General features: G+C 42.9%; 1 protein-coding gene across 31 annotated transcripts in view; it reads left to right on the top strand.

The window, feature by feature from the left end:
- Positions 1-19345, top strand: part of JAKMIP3 (Janus kinase and microtubule interacting protein 3) — a 96534-nt gene that overhangs the window by 15141 nt on the left and 62048 nt on the right. For 28 of the 31 annotated variants that reach the window (XM_054071423.1, XM_054071434.1, XM_054071421.1 and 25 more), the window contains one exon: positions 13057-13258. The gene's annotated coding sequence lies outside the window, so the exon portion shown is untranslated. Of the gene's footprint in view, positions 1-2482; positions 2606-13056; positions 13259-18075; positions 18176-19345 lie in introns of those variants that run through there. The other 3 variants (XM_054071425.1, XM_054071422.1, XM_054071426.1) reach the window with 3 other exon arrangements.

Raw genomic sequence — 19345 nt, forward strand, 5'->3', positions numbered from 1 at the left:
TACTCATGGTTTTAAATTCCAAGGGGCAGGTCTCAGGGAGTGGATAGGGCTCTCCGGTAGCAGCAGAAGCAGGGCTTGGGCTAAGGGTACCTCTGACCCCAGAGGCACTTTCCCATCTCAGTGCAGCGGTCAGCCTGTTTCATATCTTTATCAACGATCTGGATGAGGGAATCGAGTACGCCCTCACTGAGTTTGCAGATGACACCAAGCTGTGTGGGAGTGTTGATCTGCTTGAGGGAAGGAAGACTCTACAGAGCGATCTGGACAGGCTGGTTTGATGAGTTGACGACAATAGTATGGAGTTCAACAAAGCCAAGTGCCGGGTCCTGTGCTTGGATCACAACAACCCCATGCAATGCTGCAGGCTTCGGAAAGAGCAACTAGAAGGCTGCCTGGCAGAGAGGGACCTGGCGGTGCTGGTTGACCTGGGCCAGCAGTGTGCCCAGGTGGCCAAGGGGGCCAACAGCGTCCTGGCTTGTATCAGAAATGGTGTGGCCAGCAGGAGTAGGAAACCAGTCATCCCCCTGGACTCGGCAATGGTGAGGCTGCATCTCAAATCCTGTGTTCAGTTTTGGGCCCTTCACTAAAAAAAATACCATTGAGGTGTCAGGGTGTGCCCAGAACAAGGGCAACAAAGCTGGTGGAGGGTCTGGAGCACAAGGGTTATGAGAAGCAGCTGAGGGAACCGAGGTTGTTTAGTCTGGAGGAAAGGAGGCTGAGGGGAGGCCTTGTTGTTCTCTACAACTGCCTGAAAGGAGATTGTGGCAAGGTTGGTGATGGCCTCTTCTCTCAATTAACAAGTGGTAGGACAAGAGGAAGTAGCCTCAAGTTGCACCAGGAGAGGTTTGGATTGTATATTGGGAAAATATTCTTCACCAAAAGGGTTGTCAAGCATTGTAATAGGCTGCCTAGGGAAGTGGTGGAATCACCGTCCCTGGACGGATTTGTAAGATGGGTAGATGTGGCGCTAAAGGATGAGGCTTAGTGGTGAACTTGACGGATGTTAGGCTTATGGTTGGACTTGATAATATAGGTCTCTTCCAATCCAAACCATTCTACTATTCTATCTCCCTGCGCTAAGCATTGTCCTCAAAACCCCCAACTTGCTGTGCCCAGAGCTGAACAGGGATGGACTTGAGGCCTTTGCTTTGTCTCTTGTGCTTGCTTTTGCTAATTATTACTAAATAAAGTTTATGGTCGAGTTGCCAAAATGTTTCTTATCTTTGTTTTAAGGTGAGGTAGTAAAAAATAAAATAGAAAATAAGCCTGGGGAAGAAGAAAAGTCAGTCAGTTCTCTATTGTCTGGATTAATGGGGAACTGGGACATCTTGATAAGGAAAATAATCTTGTAGGATCAACACAGCAGTGCTGGGAAGACCCCAGATCCTGCCTGGGAGCTACCGTGGGTTCATGGGTCTCAAGGGAACCCCGTGCATGCTATACAGCACCATACCCTTGGCAGAGACAATATATAGAGAGGAAAAAGTACGTGAGATGGGTGGTTATTTGGTTTGTGTATCAAACCTGATGGATGGCTGACACTGGATCTGGCCTGTGAATTTTCACTGTTTCTGGAGGCGCTTTATTGTACTTGAATCGGTGTTGCTATGTGTTGGCTAATGACAAGCTGGGCTGCTTAGGTTAGTGTGAGAGATTGGAACAGGCTTTGGCATTTTAAAATGTTGATTAGCTTTTTTTGTTCCTGACCTGCTGGAGTTCACAGGGTTTTTTTAACAGCAAGAGCTGCAGGTTGCACAGCCGAGGCAGTAAACAGTGTACCTGCTGAGATACCACCGCCTGACCTAAGCTCAGCCTAACAGCGAGTGATTTCGGTCTGCACAGCTTGCCTGGAATCCTATGCAGAGATTTCCATGCGCAGTTTCTGTGAGATTTCAGCGGTGCAGAGCGGAGGGAGGCAGCAGGATCTGCCTTGTGAGCAGGCGCTGTGGTTGGGTTAAAATGTTCTTTCCCGGCACGCTCCCTTGCCCTGCCCTGTGCCAGGGCTTGTGCCAAGCCCAGCCATGGGGTGCAAGGTGACTGCTGACCCTCTAGCTGATCGGTGTCTGTGAAGGGATCCTCTCAGTGGGCAGAGATTGGCAGAGCAGGAACAGAAGCGCTGCTTCGCTGCTGGGTGATGCCCACCTCCACCAGCCTGGGGGCTTCTCAGGCAGGAGGCTGTTCCTCTGCCGAGCTTCAGCTGCATCACAGATGTTTGCAGATCTGAGGATGTCTGGCTAGGAGCAGCATAACTCCCAGGTTTATAATAAGACGCCACCTTTTCTTTCAAATACAGCGTAGATAGAGGTTGGGAATTTTTTCTTTCTCACGCAGCCTGATTTCCATGCAGGCTTGCATTTGATTTTTCCCCAAAGAAACTGTTTCCTGTTGTCATAACGTAACCAGATGGGGAGGGTTCAGTGGAAATATCTCAGGAGAGGCTGGCAGAGAAGTCGATCCCGGAGGCAGATCCTCCCCATAATATTGGCACGGTTTGGTAAGTTCCATCTGAAAAATAAAAAGCTGCTCCCTTTGCTGAGTCACAGCCCCCTCGGAGCTGGAGCTGTGACAAGCCGGGAGACGTCGCGCTGCTGAAGTTGAAGCAAAGGTGAGGAAAGGCTGCCCAGAATCCTTCTCAAGTGCATTTCTTGTCGAAAATGATTTTTAAATCTCATTAAAGTATATTGTAAGTTTAATTCAGTCTGTAGAAGTGTACAGTTACATTCCTGTCTTGCGGGGCTTGGGGTTGCATGGCTTTTCTAAGGCAAATGCTGGGCAAATATCAGCCGATAGCTCCTGATAGCCTCTCTGCAGGACTCCACTCTGCCTTCATCAGGATGTGGGCTGTGGCTGTCCCTGCTCTTGTAAGGATTTGTTCTGGATGCAGCATTGCATCTTCCCTTATCCCCTGGCATGGGTGTTAGCACGGCGTGTCGGGGAAGACCATACCTGCCAGGTAGGGAACAGAAGCGACAGCAGCACACGGAGTGGATCTGTGGGGCAGGAGATGATCTTTCCAGCGTTACTGTAAATCTTCCTTCTGAATGAAAAAGGAAATTATTTTATTTCTCCTCTCACAGATTGAATAGTGAGATGATGGGTAGCCAGGTGCGTTGCTTCCTCCACTGCTCATTGGTATGTACTTTGCCATAAAGCAACTAATGATTTTCTGTTTGAGCAGCATCTCTTGATGTCCCGAGTCTATTCTGCTTTCCTCACGTTTATAAATCTCTCTGTAGCTAAGGCCTGGTACTTTTCCAGGCTTTGCACTGTTGTTTATTTGCTGGAGTTATAACAGTTTTATTTATACTTGGTTTTTTACTGTGTTTCAGTGGTTCAGATGCACAATCAAAGATTGCTTTCTGAAGCTTTTCCATCATTGTAGATCACAGTATAATGGTATAGTTTCGGTTGGAAGGGACCTTAAAGATCACCTAGTTTCAACCCCCCTGCCATGGGCAGGGACACCCCACTAAAGATCTACAGAACCGGGTGTGAGATCCAGAGAACAAGTTTATATGGAGAGGAAGGAGTTACAGTTGTTGGAGGAAAGCCAGCTAGGATTTCTGCATGTAGTACAGGGCCACAGGACTATTCAGTGATCACCCTTAAAATGTAGCATTTGACATTTGAAAGCAATTTTGGTTTTGCTGAATTGCTGTTAAGGTATGTATTATCCAGACAGAAAAATACTCTTTGGCTGTTTCAAATATGTAAGTGGAGATTTAATTCGTGGTCACTTGTAAATTGTAGACTTATATGTTCTGAATAAGAACAATTCAAAAGCAAATATTAAATTTAAGATGCTATGACCGAATATATGTTTTCCATGTACTTTTAAATAGTTTTTTAAGAAGTAAACAGAAAGCTTACCATTATCTTTAGGGGCTGGGATTTTGCTGCTGCACAGGCAATTGGCCCAGCTCAAACTTCCTATCCGCTGCGCAGGACACAGTAGTGTGAGCTGGCGACTCCCAAGGGCAGGAGCAGAGATTGCTGTCCTGCATGTGCATCAGCACAGGATGTGGTAGAGATGCGTTGGGCTCCTGCATTTTGCAGGCAGAAGAGCAGCAGTGCAGCAGGGCTGTAACCTGTCCAGATCCTGAGTGAGTGTCTGGAAAAGCAAACAAACATTCCAGCAGCTGCTGCACTGTGGAAACCGGCACCTCTAGTCTTTCGTCCACATAATCTGCAGCTTTGTCCCGTCAGCTCCACTTGTGTTCCCCACCCAGGTCTCTACCTTGTGTCCCATACTGGTCTTGGTGGGATGTGGTACATCTTCTGTGCCTGCCCACCAGGATCACCTGGCTCCTTCACATGTTCTGCTCCCCTCTGCAGAGCTGATGCTGCCCCACAGCTGACACCTCTCCTCTCAGATGTCTTTCCCTCATCCCTGAGCCCCTGGGCTCCTTTTCCTATCAGATTCTCACCCAGACGGGTCAACTCCTGGGCTGTCTCACCAGGACATCTGTCTTGTCCCACTGGTTTTTACACAAAGCATGACCATAGAATCATAGAATGGTTTGAGTTGGAAGGAACCTTAAAGATCATCTAATTCCCAACCCCCCTGCCATGGGCAGGAACACCTCCCACTGGCTCAGGCTGCCCAAGGGCCATCCAGCCTGGCCTGGAACACCTCCAGGGATGGGGCAGCCACAGCTTCCCTGGGCAACCTGGGACAGGACCTCATCAACTTCATAGTGAAAAAATTCTTCCTAATGTCCAGTTTAACTCTGCCCCTCTCCAGTTTATACCCATTGCCCCTCATCCTATCCCCACAAGCCTTTGTAAACAGTCCCTCCCCAGCTTTCTTGTAGCCCCTTCAGGCACTGGAGGGTCACTATAAGGTCTCTTCAGAGCCTTCTCTTCTCCAGGCTGAATAACCCCAACTCTCTCAGCCTGTCCTCCTATGGGAGGTGCTCCAGCCCTCTGATCATCCTTGTAGCCTCCTCTGGACCCGTTCCAACAGCTCCATATCCTTCTTACATTAAGGATTCCAGAATTGGACACAGTATTCATGGTGAGGTCTCAAATGATGAAGAAACTGTGATTTCAATGCGGAAATTAAAAGAAAGAAGGGCAAATATTAAATGGAAGGGCCAAGACATCTCATTGTTTCAGTCCTAATCCCTGCCCTCGCCCTGCCTGATGCAGTTTGTGCAAAGAAAGTCTGAATCTAAATGGGGAATGCGGTGCTGCTGTGTGGGGTAGAGGTCACACACTACTTTGAACTGGGAACCACAACCTTCTGCTGGGAATTCTTTGGAGAATTTTTTTATTTTTTTTCTTGAATATTTTGCTGTAAAAATGAATTTCCTAGACTTGTTTTATTTTTTTTTTTAACAGCTGATCAATTTTAGCAAAAGCAAAGGCAGAGTGGTGCATAGGGGCTTACATGAAAGTGCCCATTGCTGGAGGAGCTGGGAATGGTGTTGTAGAAGGGGTGCCTGGAGCTCTGGATGGATGAGCCTGCATGGCCTGGCCGCAGCTGTGTCACGTGGGTTTGCTCCTCCTCCCATTCTGTGAGACTGTTACGTTTGTAATATGACATTATTTTTTTTATTGTGCACACTGAGGGGGAGGATTTTGTCACTGACTTCGATAGGGACAATATCATAATTTTAATTGTACTGCAGTAGCAAACAGTTGTCAAGGAAAAAAATATTGTCTTGGACACAGTGTACACATTCTTTATGGCCATGTAAATATTTTAATTCTTTGCTAATTATAGCCTGATTCAGGGCAATGTTGAGCCTGTTTCTGTGCACGTGGTGCTCCCTTCTGTCAGCCTGTCAAAACGAAGTGGACTTAAAATACATGTAAACCGTGTTCATAGTCACATTTTCCACTCTGTCATGGAGATCCTGGGCCCAAACTGAATTGTGCATCCAGTCTATACTTGCGTAAAACATCTGAGATTTTAGTACAAACGTTTTCAAATGCTATGCTGAGTGTCAACATTCCTTGGAATCTGGATGGGGAGCTCTGTGGTGATGTCCGTGCTAGTTGAAGGCCAGAAAAGCAACCAAGCCAACCCAACAGCAGCTGGGATGCTCCTGTTCTGCTGGACAACACAAAGCTGATGTAACATAATACTTTTTCTATTGGGTGATTTAATTGAACAAAAGCTCAAAAACAGAAGTAGAAACATGTTAACTGTGTAACACGTGTTCCATGCAAGCTGGGATCAAGGTGAGGCTTTACCAGAATTGAGGACAATCTCACTGTACTCCTGGTTGCGCCATGATTCGATGCTTCCTGTTTATAGTTTGTAATATGGCAGAATATTATCCTGCACGGGCTCCACAGTCAGCTTGGGTCAGAGAGGCTGTTGTCTGTCTAAGGACATTGGAGATGAACTAGAGGTTCATGCTTCATCCATGGTGGGTGAGAGGTAGAGCTGAGTGTGAAATAAATCTGATTTGAAACAATGAGGGAGGCTGCAGATGGAGCACCTTTAAGCTTTGTGTTCACAGTTATTTTTTGGGAGAACTCTTCTTTATATAGGGACAACGCTTTAAAGAAGTGAAGCAATGTGGAAGTTTAATTGCGTGTCCAGACCTGTGTAGAAATGATAACTAACTATGAGGAGTGAAGCTGCATTTTACTAATTATATGTGGCTGAAAATAAAGTGAAACTGCAGTCATTTTTAGTACAGACCTTTTAATAAAATTCCACCAACAACAATCCCTGTGCGCTACAAAGATGGGCTGTATCATTTTAATGATATTTCTTTTATTTCTTTTAGCATCATTCCACAATCGGAGCGTGTAAAAGCCAGAGTAGATTCCAGAACAAAGGATCTCCTAAATCTCTGCCTTTCTGGGCTGATGTAGGTGCTATACCTGCAAATCTAGTTGGCTCCTCCATATTCTGCTTTACTGTTTCTAGCAGGTCACCTTGGAGAACTTGTATTGCAGGATGTTTTGTGGTCAGTGCAGCAGTCTCTCCATTGCTAACCCCACACCAGCTCCAGGGATGCTGTAGCTCCTCATTTGTGAAGGATTTGTGTGATGTATATTAAAAGCAGGGGTTTCAGAGCAATACAGTTCTGCTCCTGACAATACCTGGGAAGCATTTGCAGCAAAACCTGTTGCGCTACTACTTTAGTTACTGAAACTGAACCCAAGGAGACTCTCAGTAGAGTTGCTGTTGTAGCTTTTATAAATGCTGTTAACAGATGGTGTTGGGGCTGGATGCTGCTAGTTCTGCTCTTGTCACCCTGCGCCTCGGAACTTACAGTGATGGCGTTTTTCTCCTTCATTGTGTTTGGCTTGTGGTGGTTTGACCGTAGGAGCTGCAGAATGACCGAGAACTGCTGCCAGGGTTTGGTGTGTGATTAAAAACTGGAAGGTTCATCTTTGCACTGAGAAAACCTAACTGCCTCCTGTCAATGTCGGGTAGGGTGGCTTCCTGTTCTTGCGTTAATGTGAAAAAGTAAATGAAATGTCCCTTTTGCCTAAACAGTATCAATCATTTTACAACTGCCTGTTTAATGTCTCTTCAAAAAAAGTCACAGATCCTGATTCTTTTATAACTTGGTTGTACCTATTACATGTTTTAGATGAATATGAGTGTGATAATGAGTACCTACCGCTTACCTTTCTGCACTTTATAATGCTTTTCATCTTATTTCCTATCTCCTGCTTTTACAATCTAATATCATATTTACCTAGCTGCGTACACAACAGATGTCCTCAGTGATGACTTGATTTTCCTTCTAAATCACTGTGTGCAAGATATGTCAAGCTGTATTTTTAAATATAGACTTTCTTGTACTTTCCCATATTGAGTTTCATGTTGCTTAGTTACCTAATTTTCTAGTTTGAGGTTATTGTTTCATTTTTTCTTCTCTTTTCTGGTTTTATATTCCTCTCTCATTTTGATTGACCTATATAATCCTCTATTATCAGCAGATTTTGATATCTTAGCCTTTACTCATTTTTACAGCTCACCAGCAGAATATCAAACACCGCCAGCGCTTGCTGTTGTTCACAGCTGTGAATCTCCCCCTTTTAGAAGTAATTCCTCCTTTGTTTCTATCCCCACCCGGGACTAGACTTTCTTACACATCACATTACTAAATCTTCTTAAGCGTTTAATTACATAAGCGTCCGACCCTTAAGTGTACACTGTGAGACTGAGATTCAGATTTACATTCTCGCAGCCTTTACGCAGTTCCGTGCAAGGCTTCATGGAGGTCGTGTCTGCTAACCCAAATGCAGCTCACATCCCGGGCGGTGAAACCCCCTTGCCTGCTGACAAGTGCAGGTGGTCACAGGAGCATCAGCGTGTCTGCTTGGGCATGGACTTCTCTCACAGCTTTTTTGTTTTATGTGTATTTGCACAGGTTTTACATATTATTTGCTCCAAACTTTAAGAAACTTGGGTTACCCAAGAGCAGAGCAGCCACAGCTATTGCTGTACATGGTGTTGCCTATCTCCAATCTCCTGGGTCTTTGCAGGTGTGTGGTTCCAACCTCTGCTGATGCTAGAGACCTTGCTGGCTGCGATGCCAGGAATTGGTAGGGATGCAGACCCCAGCAGGGATCGATTCTTGTGCCCTCAGGCATCCCGATTGGCTTCTTGTGGGCAGAATCTGGTTCCTCGACTCCCAGTGCCAGCTGCTCCCTGCTTTTAAGAGCAATGATCTGCTAGAAAGTCAGAAGCCAGATGGATGCATCCTCTTAGCTAAAGACCAGTGTAGCGCAACCCATGAGAGAAGCAACTTTCTTTGAAGGAGTAAGTCCAGAGGGTTAAAAGATTGGAAAATCCTGAATTCAAATCCCAGATTATCCAGATGCCACACTAAATGAATAGCTAGGAAAGAGCTGCTCTGTAGCTGTTTCCCATCTGAAATGGAGATGTGTGTGAGAATATTTTCCTGGTTCTTTTATGTAGCACTTTTCCAAGTTGTCTAAACAAGTTTGAGATAGACATATGTGCCCAGGAGGAAGTTCTCTGGAGAGACAACATAAGCAGGCGCTGCTGTAGGAAGACATGACTTGGGAACAAGTGACTTAGCTACGGAAGTGATCCAACAAGTAAATTTAGTGATGTAGTAGAGAGCACGAGCAGATGATGAGATTCTCACCCTCCCTCTCCCCTTTTTCCCCCTGCTATAGAGAAATGAGAGACTTTTCCATATACTTATATATCCTGAGATTCCCCTTGGTTTGTCCTGTAGCAGAACCAGCAAAATGGCCCAAATTTCAGCTCTGCAGGTGCCAGCTGATATTGGTGCCAGTGTGCTGTCCAAGAGCCTCCTGTCCTTTTACAGCCTCGTGGCTGGCAAGCAGCAAGGAGAGCTTTCAAAGTTGCCATTCAGTTTTAGACAGTCACATTAAACTCTTACGATGGCAGTTGTGCAGCAGGAAGCTGTAGTTTCAGAAAAATAAATAAATTGTCTATTGGTCCCTAGATGTCTTTTGTAGGCAGACAGAGGCCATGTGAGTCCTATGGTGCTATTGGAGATTTAATCTTCTGTGTTCATTTGTCATTCTTGCTCCTGGTAGCAGGAGGCTCTACAATGCACTGCAATTTCTGTTATGTTTCTCATCCCATGCGTGCACACACATATACACACTTAATTTTAATGATCTACCCTCTGCTTTGCTAATTCCAATTATTTTTAATTTAAAAAAAATTCGGATTATATTTATGTGCAGTGTAAGCCTTATTTAGTGCAGCACTCGTGGGATCAGTTTGTTGTGCTTGTTTACTGACTGAAAGTACACCTTGAGTATGCCAATGTATACAATCTAGTTTTCCATGAAAGCCAGCCTGTCTTCTGGTTGTTAGTCTTGGATGAAAAAACAAATATAGAGCTCTCCTCTTAAAAATAACTTTCCTATAGGAATGGATCCTTTGACTTAAAATATTCAAGTTATGTTGAAACTACTCTTACCCTTTTTACCCCCTTTAAAAGCCTGAACTGTTTAAGAATGAGTCTGGTTTAGTCACGCTGAAAGGAAGTCTTACCCTGCCTTACTGATCTGTTCTGTGAAACTGCAGGGAAAAGGATATCTGCATGCCAAGTAAATTGACTGGAAGGGTTGATGCAGCATCTCAGATCAAATCAGCTTTTAAAAAATCAGATTATAGCTTAAAAAAAAATCTCAGCCATGTACATCTGGTTAATGCACAGGCACCTACTGACAGAAATCACCTTGACAAGGTCAGCATCAAACACCACTGCATCTGCATATCCTCCTTGGCGTGGCAGCAACGTGGTTATCAGCTTCACAGACATGAGGGCTTGTTTCATGGCACAGCCAGCATTTCCCTCTCCTTTGAGAAAGAGATTTGTTATTGCAAGGTTTTTTTTTAGTATTTCTATTTTGTTATCTAGAAGGGCATTTTGCCTTCAGGATTTTATTCACCCATCTTCCATGGGTTGGTTTGTTTTTTTGTTTTGATTTTAAAAGTGGATCTTTTCTTTGAAAGTATTTAATCAGATAAAATTTGAGTACTTCACCCATTCTATGCAAATACTTATTACTTTGGTATTGGTCATGGATTATAGCATCCGTTGATTCTTGCTTAAACTTTGTTTCATAGCACAAGTGTCAGTAGGGTCTTTGTGCCCCTCAGCTCCTGAGTCAGACCGTGACTTACACCAGTGTGTCCAAATTCTGCTCTTCAAGCTGACAGTTTGTTTACCAAAAAATGTTTAATGGGAAGGGACCCCATGCGTACCAACAGCAAATATGAAAGACGTTATCAAAAGGACATTATCTTAACTGTATTTGGTGCAGCTGTGTCTATATATTTGCTTTCATGTGTAAAATTCTTTCGAAGTAGCAATATTTTTCGTGATCATGTGGAAAAAAAACCCCTCATCTTATTCGGTGTTGTAAAGGTTGAGTATTATACTAAAAACTTCAAACACTGCTTTTCCACAAAGCACTTGACCACCTCTACTGTCCTCTCTCTCCTCGACTGCTTTTCCACTTCTTCCTAACTTTTCAGCTGTCCTTGACCTGGAGATGAGTGGGCAGGGTGAGACTCCTCTGGTTTGTGTCCAGCTTGGCGTGTCATCCCTCTGGCCCTGGAAACTGGAAGAGATTCTTAGGAAGAAAGCTGTAACCTTGGGGTGAATCATCATGCCTGGAGGAGAGCTGCTGGGGGGTATATCCTATTTCTGTGCTGGGATCAGCACGTCAGTGCATCTCCTCCCTGGCACTCTTCTCTCCAGTGTTTTACACCATCAACGGTTTGGCCCATCTCTGAAGAGACGATCTTTTGCTTTTAAATTGAACGTCTGGAAAAACGGCTTTTGGGCACTTATTTTTGACTTCCGAGTGTATTAATGACTAGATCGTTACAGTGGGTGGAAAGTTTCCTACTGATTTAAGTGGATCTTGGCTCAGGCGCCTCATTCATAACCCTGTGGGACAGACAAAAAGAGCCTCTTTTCGACGTGGGTGAGGCTGCAAAAGGATGTGGCTGCTCCCAACAGCATTGCTCTTTTCTAGCATCCTTATTTCTTGCTGAGGTGCATTCTTTCTAAAGATATATTGGAGCTCGTGTCTGAAGTTGACTGATGATACATTTTCCTTTTTTTCAAATCCTTTTTTGCTTTTCTGTATTTTCTCTTAACGTATATTTTATTCAGTGCATAACTGGAAATGAGCAGTACCAACGAGGCAGGTATTTTGATTTCTTGTTTCTTAATGATATTTATTAGCTGTGAAAAGAGACTGCTGACATGATAATTATTGGGTGAATCCTGAAACCTGTGAAAACTTATGAAATAATTAGATAGGCAGCGATTTATATTAAACAGTGATCTGGTGTGTCTAAGAGTAGTAGTGGTAAATTCAATAGCTTTTCTGTTGTATATATAAAAAACGGATTTATGTTATTTTGTAGGGAAGTATTTAAATTAAATACTGCAGTTCTGATCTCCTGAGCAAGCTTTACAAATAACTGAAGGTTTGTTTTATTTCTTTTTCTTGGAGTCTTGGTTAGTAATTTTTTAATACAGAATTTGTCCAGAACACGTATGAGACAGGTGCTGTGGAGGCAAATGTTGTCTGGTTGGGCTACTGACCTTTTGCTGGGATGCTCGGGAGGTGTTTTTAGCTATCGTCAAACATCTGTGTGGCTTCAAGTGTGATACCTGACCCATCCCATGCCTAAGGTTATATTCAGTGGGACACAAGCTACTTGTATAACTTTACATTTAGTAAATCCATCTACTGTAGCTGCCGCAGAGCAGTTGGATCCCCATTTCTGCAGAACAATGCTGACTTGCTGTGGCTGAAGTTAGTGCTATTCCACCTTAGTACTGCTGTTCTGAATTATGAAAACCTTGGCTTTTCAACTAAAACTGACAGTAGTAACGCTCTTAGATTGTCTTTGTTATCCGTGTATAGCTTAGACCTATTAAATGTTTCTCCCAGCTCTTTCTTTTAAGAAGACAAAATCTTGTACTCTTGTCTCATATCCAAATTTGTTATGAGAGATTGTATAAGTGCATGAATGAATACCAGTAATCTAAAAGCGCTGCTGTCACTGAATCCTGTGGAGCGCTGATATATTGAATTGCCTGCTTCCTTCGGGAAGAAATGTAAGGCTGAGTTAATAACCCCCAGAGCACATAATTTCCAGAACTGGTTTTTTTTGTTTCTTTTCCACAGGCTATGCTGTTATTCTGTAATAGAAATCCATGTACCTAAAATAATTCCAGCAAATTTTGTGACAAGGCATATAAATGATTGCTATGTTCATTACGGTTTTCCCACCCTACTCCCAGTTCTCACATGTAGTGTTCATTTAGTGCTGCCCACTTCAAATGTTAAGAAGCCCCATGGTGTGATACTGAGTGCTAAACATTAAGTGATAGTAATGTGATATTTGAACAGCTTCTCTTTTTTGAACTCACTTGTCATCTGTAAATTGGATATATTTCTCAGCTTTATCTTCTCTAGCAATATTCTTGTCAGAAGCTCACACAATGTGAAGAACAGCATGTTGTCTCTTCAGTGACTATAATGCAAAAGATCTCCCTTTCCACCAGAATTTACCTAAAAAGCTCTCTTGGTCTTTCCCAGGGGCCATCTTCCCATCTGATATCATGCTGGAGGGCTCACACTTGATTCCATGAGATTTTGGACCTCCAGCCCCAACCAGGACGACCCTCGTCAAGCAGATGTTTGTGGGAGAGGAATGGTGTTAGTCCCGAGCGCTGTCGCCTTTGCTGGGTACTGCCGCGCATCTTCCTGAAGCATCAACACAACAAATCTCCAACTCTTGGTTTGATTATATTTTTGTTTTCTTTCTGAATGAGTTTATGGGCCAAGGAACATGCTCATTATTAAATAAATAGGCAGACATGGTCTGAAATTAGGGAGGACAGTCTCAGCAACTGTCAAGAAAAGGTTTCAACCTAGGATACTTAGTAATGAAAGATCAGAACTCAAATAATCTGATCCTCAGTTTTTTTGAGCTGAAAGAGCATTTTCATTAGAGCTTGATGGGCGTCTAGCAACTTGCAACTCTTTTTGTTTGGAAGATTAGTTGACTCTCCATTCAAATTCTTGTCTGTGGCTGTCAAATGTAGATTTTTTTAATCTTAGTTTGGGACTGGGCACACAGTTACTAAGCAATAAAAAAAGTAAATTCAAATACAAATATCTTTTTTGGATAACCATAGTCAACTTAAAGAAAGGTTCCTCCTCTCATCGGTGTCCTTCCATGCTGCCCAGTTCCTCAAAGCTGAGTTTGATAGGATGAGTCATTCTGGAAATCAGTCTTAATTCTGAAATCTAAAAGGCAGTGTTTTTGTTGCCACAGTAGAGGCTGTTATTTCCTAGCTCATTTATAAATTGAATAAATCCAAGAACTGTAAATCTTTTGTAACAGTGTTGCAGTTAAATACTGCCTTTTCCACTCTCAAATCCAGCTGTGTTGTGTGTTCATGCAGAAAAGGGTTGGAGAGGTAGCATTAAATAGTTATTTAGGGATGTTAATAACATGCTTAAAATGTTTCCATAAAGTGCTTTTGGATCATATGATGCCATCTGTGTTACAGTTGATTGTAGTTAATTATACAGGCATGAATTACTTGGAAAAATGGATGGCATTACTTGAACAGTTTGTTTGTGATCAAGATAATGGAATGGCACAATATTAAACTGATGTAATTAAATCTGAAATGCATTCCTTGCTAATAATCCTCCAAAAATCAGTGAACTTATTCTGAATTGCCCCAGTTTAACTGAGAATTTGGATAGGTGTGCTATTGTAATATTACTACAATAATATTACAGTGTATTTTTGTACCTTAAATGTAGTTGACTATCTGACAAAAAAAAAATTGGAATTAGCTTCCTACTTTATTTAATTTTGAATTAATTATTTAACTTTCTGCAGTTTAGCCGTAAGAGATGGAAAACTTAAACAGGTGGTGTGCTTAGGTGACATTGAACTTGTGCTGTTAAAATGTACGTGTTGAGATTTAGTAGTAATTATATCTTCCAGAGCTGAAATTCTATTAATCTCTTCTGGTTTACTGTAAACCTTTAACTATTCATATAACTGACACCCAGCTATGTTTTGCATTTAAAAAAACTCAAGAGACCGTCTAAAACTTATGATGAAAAATCAGTGGATGGGATTTTAGATATATGTGAGTGTGTCTGATGAAAACCGGTAACTATGCACGTGGTAAGCCTGCATATGAGAACCTACGTAAACTACAAACGTACAGCTTAAAAGGTACAGGACTTTGCTTGGGTTTCATAAACATAGTTCGCCCATCAATGAGTTAAATCTAACTACGGTTGTAGGATTAATCTTTGAGGAGAAATTCAGGTCAGTCAGGATTTGACATGTGTCTGTTTAAAGCTGTTGTTGGAATTGATCTAATCCTAAGTGAAACTTTGGCTAGACGTCCATCTGCGGAGACCCCGCACTGTATGGTGGGGTTTGGGGGCAGAGGGCGTTTGTTATTTTTAGTTTAAATCCAATATTATTTCATCAACTATAAGTTTCAGAACTTATTTCACACTGGGAAGCACTGTTTGGTCAGATATGAATGGGGTTTGTGCCTTACGGAAATGGAGATTTGCTCCAAACTGGTAGTAAAGGAGTACTTTAACTTTGCAATATGTGTAGTCCATGAGGGATTTACTGTGGTAGGGTATGGTAGCTCTGATGAGAGTGGAAATCTTTGAGACAAGACGCTATTTTCCAGTGATCGTGGCACTTGATTAAAAGCAGGGCCATGAGCTCAAGCCTCTCACATTCAGCTTCCTGTGTGCCTGGTCTTAGGCTGTTGTCTTCTGCTGATTTTGATGACAAGTTTGCTTCTGAACCCAAAACCTTTTCAGCAAAAACATGATTGTGACACCTATGTTCCTTTTAGAAGTTTGTGTTGAGTTACCCACATTCGGCTGTATTAGAAAAAAAAGTTTTTTATCAAACTAGTCTCAATTTAATCGTTATTTAAACAGCACAGAGGAAAAAAATCCTCTTGGGATGTATATAGGAAATACCCAACATAACCATATGTACGTGGCACTACGTGTCTTGGCAATTATTTCTTGATCTCAGTGCTTTCAAGACTTGCTACTTGCAAGTCTCTTTCCCTGTATTTTCCAACGTATTTTCTTCTCCTCACATTGCAGCCGAGTTAATAATACGCTGTTTGTGACAAATGTTTGTGCAGGGAAAAACCCACCACCACAACAGCAGGATGAGGAGATTACGTTGCCAGAGCACTTTGGCTTAGCATGAAATATCTTTTCAGAGACAAACCTGTTTTCTTGCATTCAGACCAACAGACTATTGAAATCCTAAATGAAAAAATGAGATTAGTCAAGAAGAGCTCCTGCACACGAGGAAGGGGGAACTCGGTCATAGACAATACTGCATTTGCTTTCAATTATATTTTCAGATGCACCAGTGACTAAAAAAGCTTTGTCTAAACTAAATATTTATACCAATTTGACAAAAATAGAAAACAGCAGTGTTAACAAGGCTGTATCAGACATTTGAAATGTTCAATATTTGTAAGAATAGCATATTGCTTAAGTTGTGTTTTGCTTAAAATATTGGTACTCTGGGTAGGGATAGATTAGCTTATTTATAAGTGCAGCAACACATTGATTTCAGAAACTACTACCTAGAAAACATATTTTCCAATTAGCCTTGAAGTCTGAACTGTAAGACAGGAGGTAAAAAGAATGACAAGCCCTGCTAAAGGCAGCTTATGATGCATTATTAATGCTATTTTCAATATCAAACATGCCAGGAATCACATGCATAATATATTCTCCCAGAATCAAAAATATGAAGACCTTTCTGTTCTGTTCCAAGGATGTGTCTTATAGATGCCTTCCCTATACCAAAAAAAAAAAAAGTAAAAATACAAAGGCAAGATTGGTTTTATAGGAAATGACTTCTCTGCCTGCTACTGCCCAGCACTACGGTGCTGATGTCCCACTGAGCTGGGCTGTTAGCTGTAGGCACTGGCCTTTTGAAGGGTCTATGCTCAGTTTTTGGCACCTCAGCATTTGCCTCCTGGATGTACCACCTCTTAAGTAGCTCTCAAAGCAACCTGGGAATGCAGGTTAGCGTTCCCTCACTCGCATGACAGACCTTCTCTTTGCTGCCTTCTGTAATCAGCACAACGATATCAGCTTGCGAGCATTTTTCGTGGGAATTTTGCCTTCCAATATTTAGGAGAAATATTCTTTTTAGTCTGGCAGTTGTCCACCAGTCCCCAGATGGCTTTTCTGTGCACAGGCATGCACCAGCAGACACCGCTGTCTCTGTATTACAAGCCCGGCATTTTTATTAATACAAATAACTACTTTCATAGTTCCCAACAATGGTGATAGTCCCATTACATACGCAGAAGCTCATGGTTGTCACTAGAAATCTATCTTACCCGGTCCAGTGTGACTTGCCCTTATTATCTCTGGGAATAACAACCCAGCATACATCAAGTGGACGGATGACTCCAAATTGCAAATCTTTGTTTATGGGCTGCAGGACAACAAATGAGGGGTGGAGCCTTTGTGTGTATCATCAATTTTTGAAAATAAAACTGTTGCTTTTGGGTTTTCCCCTTCAATCTGTCCAGTGACCTGGCCATTTGAGAACTATTGCTGGGGGGTCCTGGCCCAAGATGGTTCTGCAGTTCTTCTCTAGTGCAGCCTGCTGCAGCCTTCATCTATGAGATGGATACTGCAGCCGAGGATGCAGCTGTGGGTGGGAGAAAGGAGCTGGGATTCTCTTCTTTTTGGTTTGTGCCCATTCTTGGCAGTATTTTCATTCTCTGTGATGCCCAGCACTAAAAGATGTGCCATTCAAGGCTGAGGAAGCCATACCCCTCTAGATCATGTAGGAATGCTCCCCCATGTCCCCTTGCATGTATCCTGCTGCTTCCTCCACCAGTGACTTGCCCCCAAACCAGAAACTGATGAGAACAGGAGGCAAAGTGCTAATTACAGAGGGCTGAGACCTCCTGAGAAAAGGCAGCAGCAGAGGAATTACATTGCCAGAAAGAATCTACTCCCAGGGAGCAAATCACAGCTCATGTGTCAGACCATAAGTGAGTGAGTACCTGTCTGCTACCTGCTTTTCTTCTGTTTATCCATCCTGCAGCTTTCCTTCAGAGTGGAAAAAAACAGAGATAAGTGAATGGTGCATGAAACGTGTTTATTGAAGCTTTTGTTCTCTGACGTGTAGTCTGTGTTGTAGATACCAATAATGGTTGCTTTTTGCTGGTTTCTCCTTGCAAAAGAACAGGGAGTCTAATAATATTTCTTGATTTACCAGCAATAAATCAACCTGGTCAATAATAATATATACCACTCACACTGCACTTCAGTCTTTTCATACTTAAGTTCAAGAGCCTATAGGATTCATGAGTTTATTTTCGTAATGTCTTTAAAACCAATGAATTTTCATTAATGTAGATTATCTAAAGATCTTTATGTTCTTGCTAATCATATCATTTGCATAGAATAAAGTGAAATTGCAGTTAAAGCATTGAAGTGAGCATTTGGGAACACCGAAGCTCCTCGGTTCTAGCCTGAGTTCCCTTCCTCTTCCTCCCCCAGGAAGAACAGGGTCAGGTCTGTAAGCACAGTGGTGCTGGTCCCTATCTTGCTGTGAGGGGAATCGAGAGCGTCCTTGGTCTCAGCTGGGACTTCAGTGAAGGTGGGGACACCTTTTCGGTCATTCTTGAGTGAATACCTTTTCCACTTCCGGAGGGACATGCAGGGCATCTTGGGCAGCTGGAGCAGCTGCCAGCAGGGCCTGAGCTTTGATGTATCCAGGAGTCAATCACTGATGCTGCCACTTCTTGACCAGTGCTTCCATCCCTGCTCGTTTTTAACTGCAAATGGAAGGGCTACCACAGCCACCACCTCTGCAGGCTCCTTCCTACTCTCTATGAGCAAATCTACTATTAACATAGTCCATTTTTTTTACTTAAGAAAGGGGAACCATACTCCTTTCTTGTAGGTTATCCTCTGAGAAATGTTTCCTGCCTACTCCCCAGGTTTTTGTGCAGGGAATCATGGTGTGCAGAGCAGTTTTCCATTATTCTGCAGGTCTCATTGCTATTGGTTCATTTGTGCAGATAGACCATTACCAAGGCTGATCAAATTCCTAATGTCTGTATCTCTTAATCCTTGGATATTATTCTTGACCACATGCAAGTTTTATCATTATGTCCCTTTTCATCCTTAAAGATTTAATTGGAAGAATCCTCAGCTGATTTCTGTGTAGTCCTCTTTGAAGCAGGCTTATTACTTTAAGTAATGGCAAGGGAGCTGATTTTTCTCTGGAAAAATCTCATTATGGTTTCAGCATTCCAGTCTGGAAGATGTTTCCATCATCAACCCCTTCACCCACTGATGGGAGCCTGTAAGATCTAAAAGTCAGTTCTGTCCCTTTTCCTTTGTTGCCTCAAACTTACTGTGGGACACATAGATGTGAGCCACAGCGTGGCTTGCAGAGGAGAACATCTCCTGGCGTTGATGTCTGGGAGGGATGGGTGCCCGATACAGGCGGTGGCTTTGGCTAGTGAAGCCTTAGCAAAGCCTGGCTGTGGGTGGGCAACCACAGCTTCTGGCAGGCATTCAGCTTACTGCCCTTGGGCTGCTTTTGTGGGGCAGGGAACACCTTGCTGATAATACTTCAGATCTTCTTCAATGGCTTTGTAGCCTTAAACGTGGAAAGTTTGAGTCAACCTCAAACTGAATTCCCACCAAGTGGACTATGCTTAGAAATCAGCAAGTCCCTGGCTCTGCAGGGGATGTACCAGGGTGGTACATCTCCATTAATGGTCCTGAGCAGATCACAGAGACAATACAACTACCTGAA

This window comes from Cuculus canorus, chromosome 7, assembly GCF_017976375.1.
Source record: "Cuculus canorus isolate bCucCan1 chromosome 7, bCucCan1.pri, whole genome shotgun sequence".
Classification (NCBI taxonomy): Eukaryota; Metazoa; Chordata; class Aves; order Cuculiformes; family Cuculidae; genus Cuculus; species Cuculus canorus.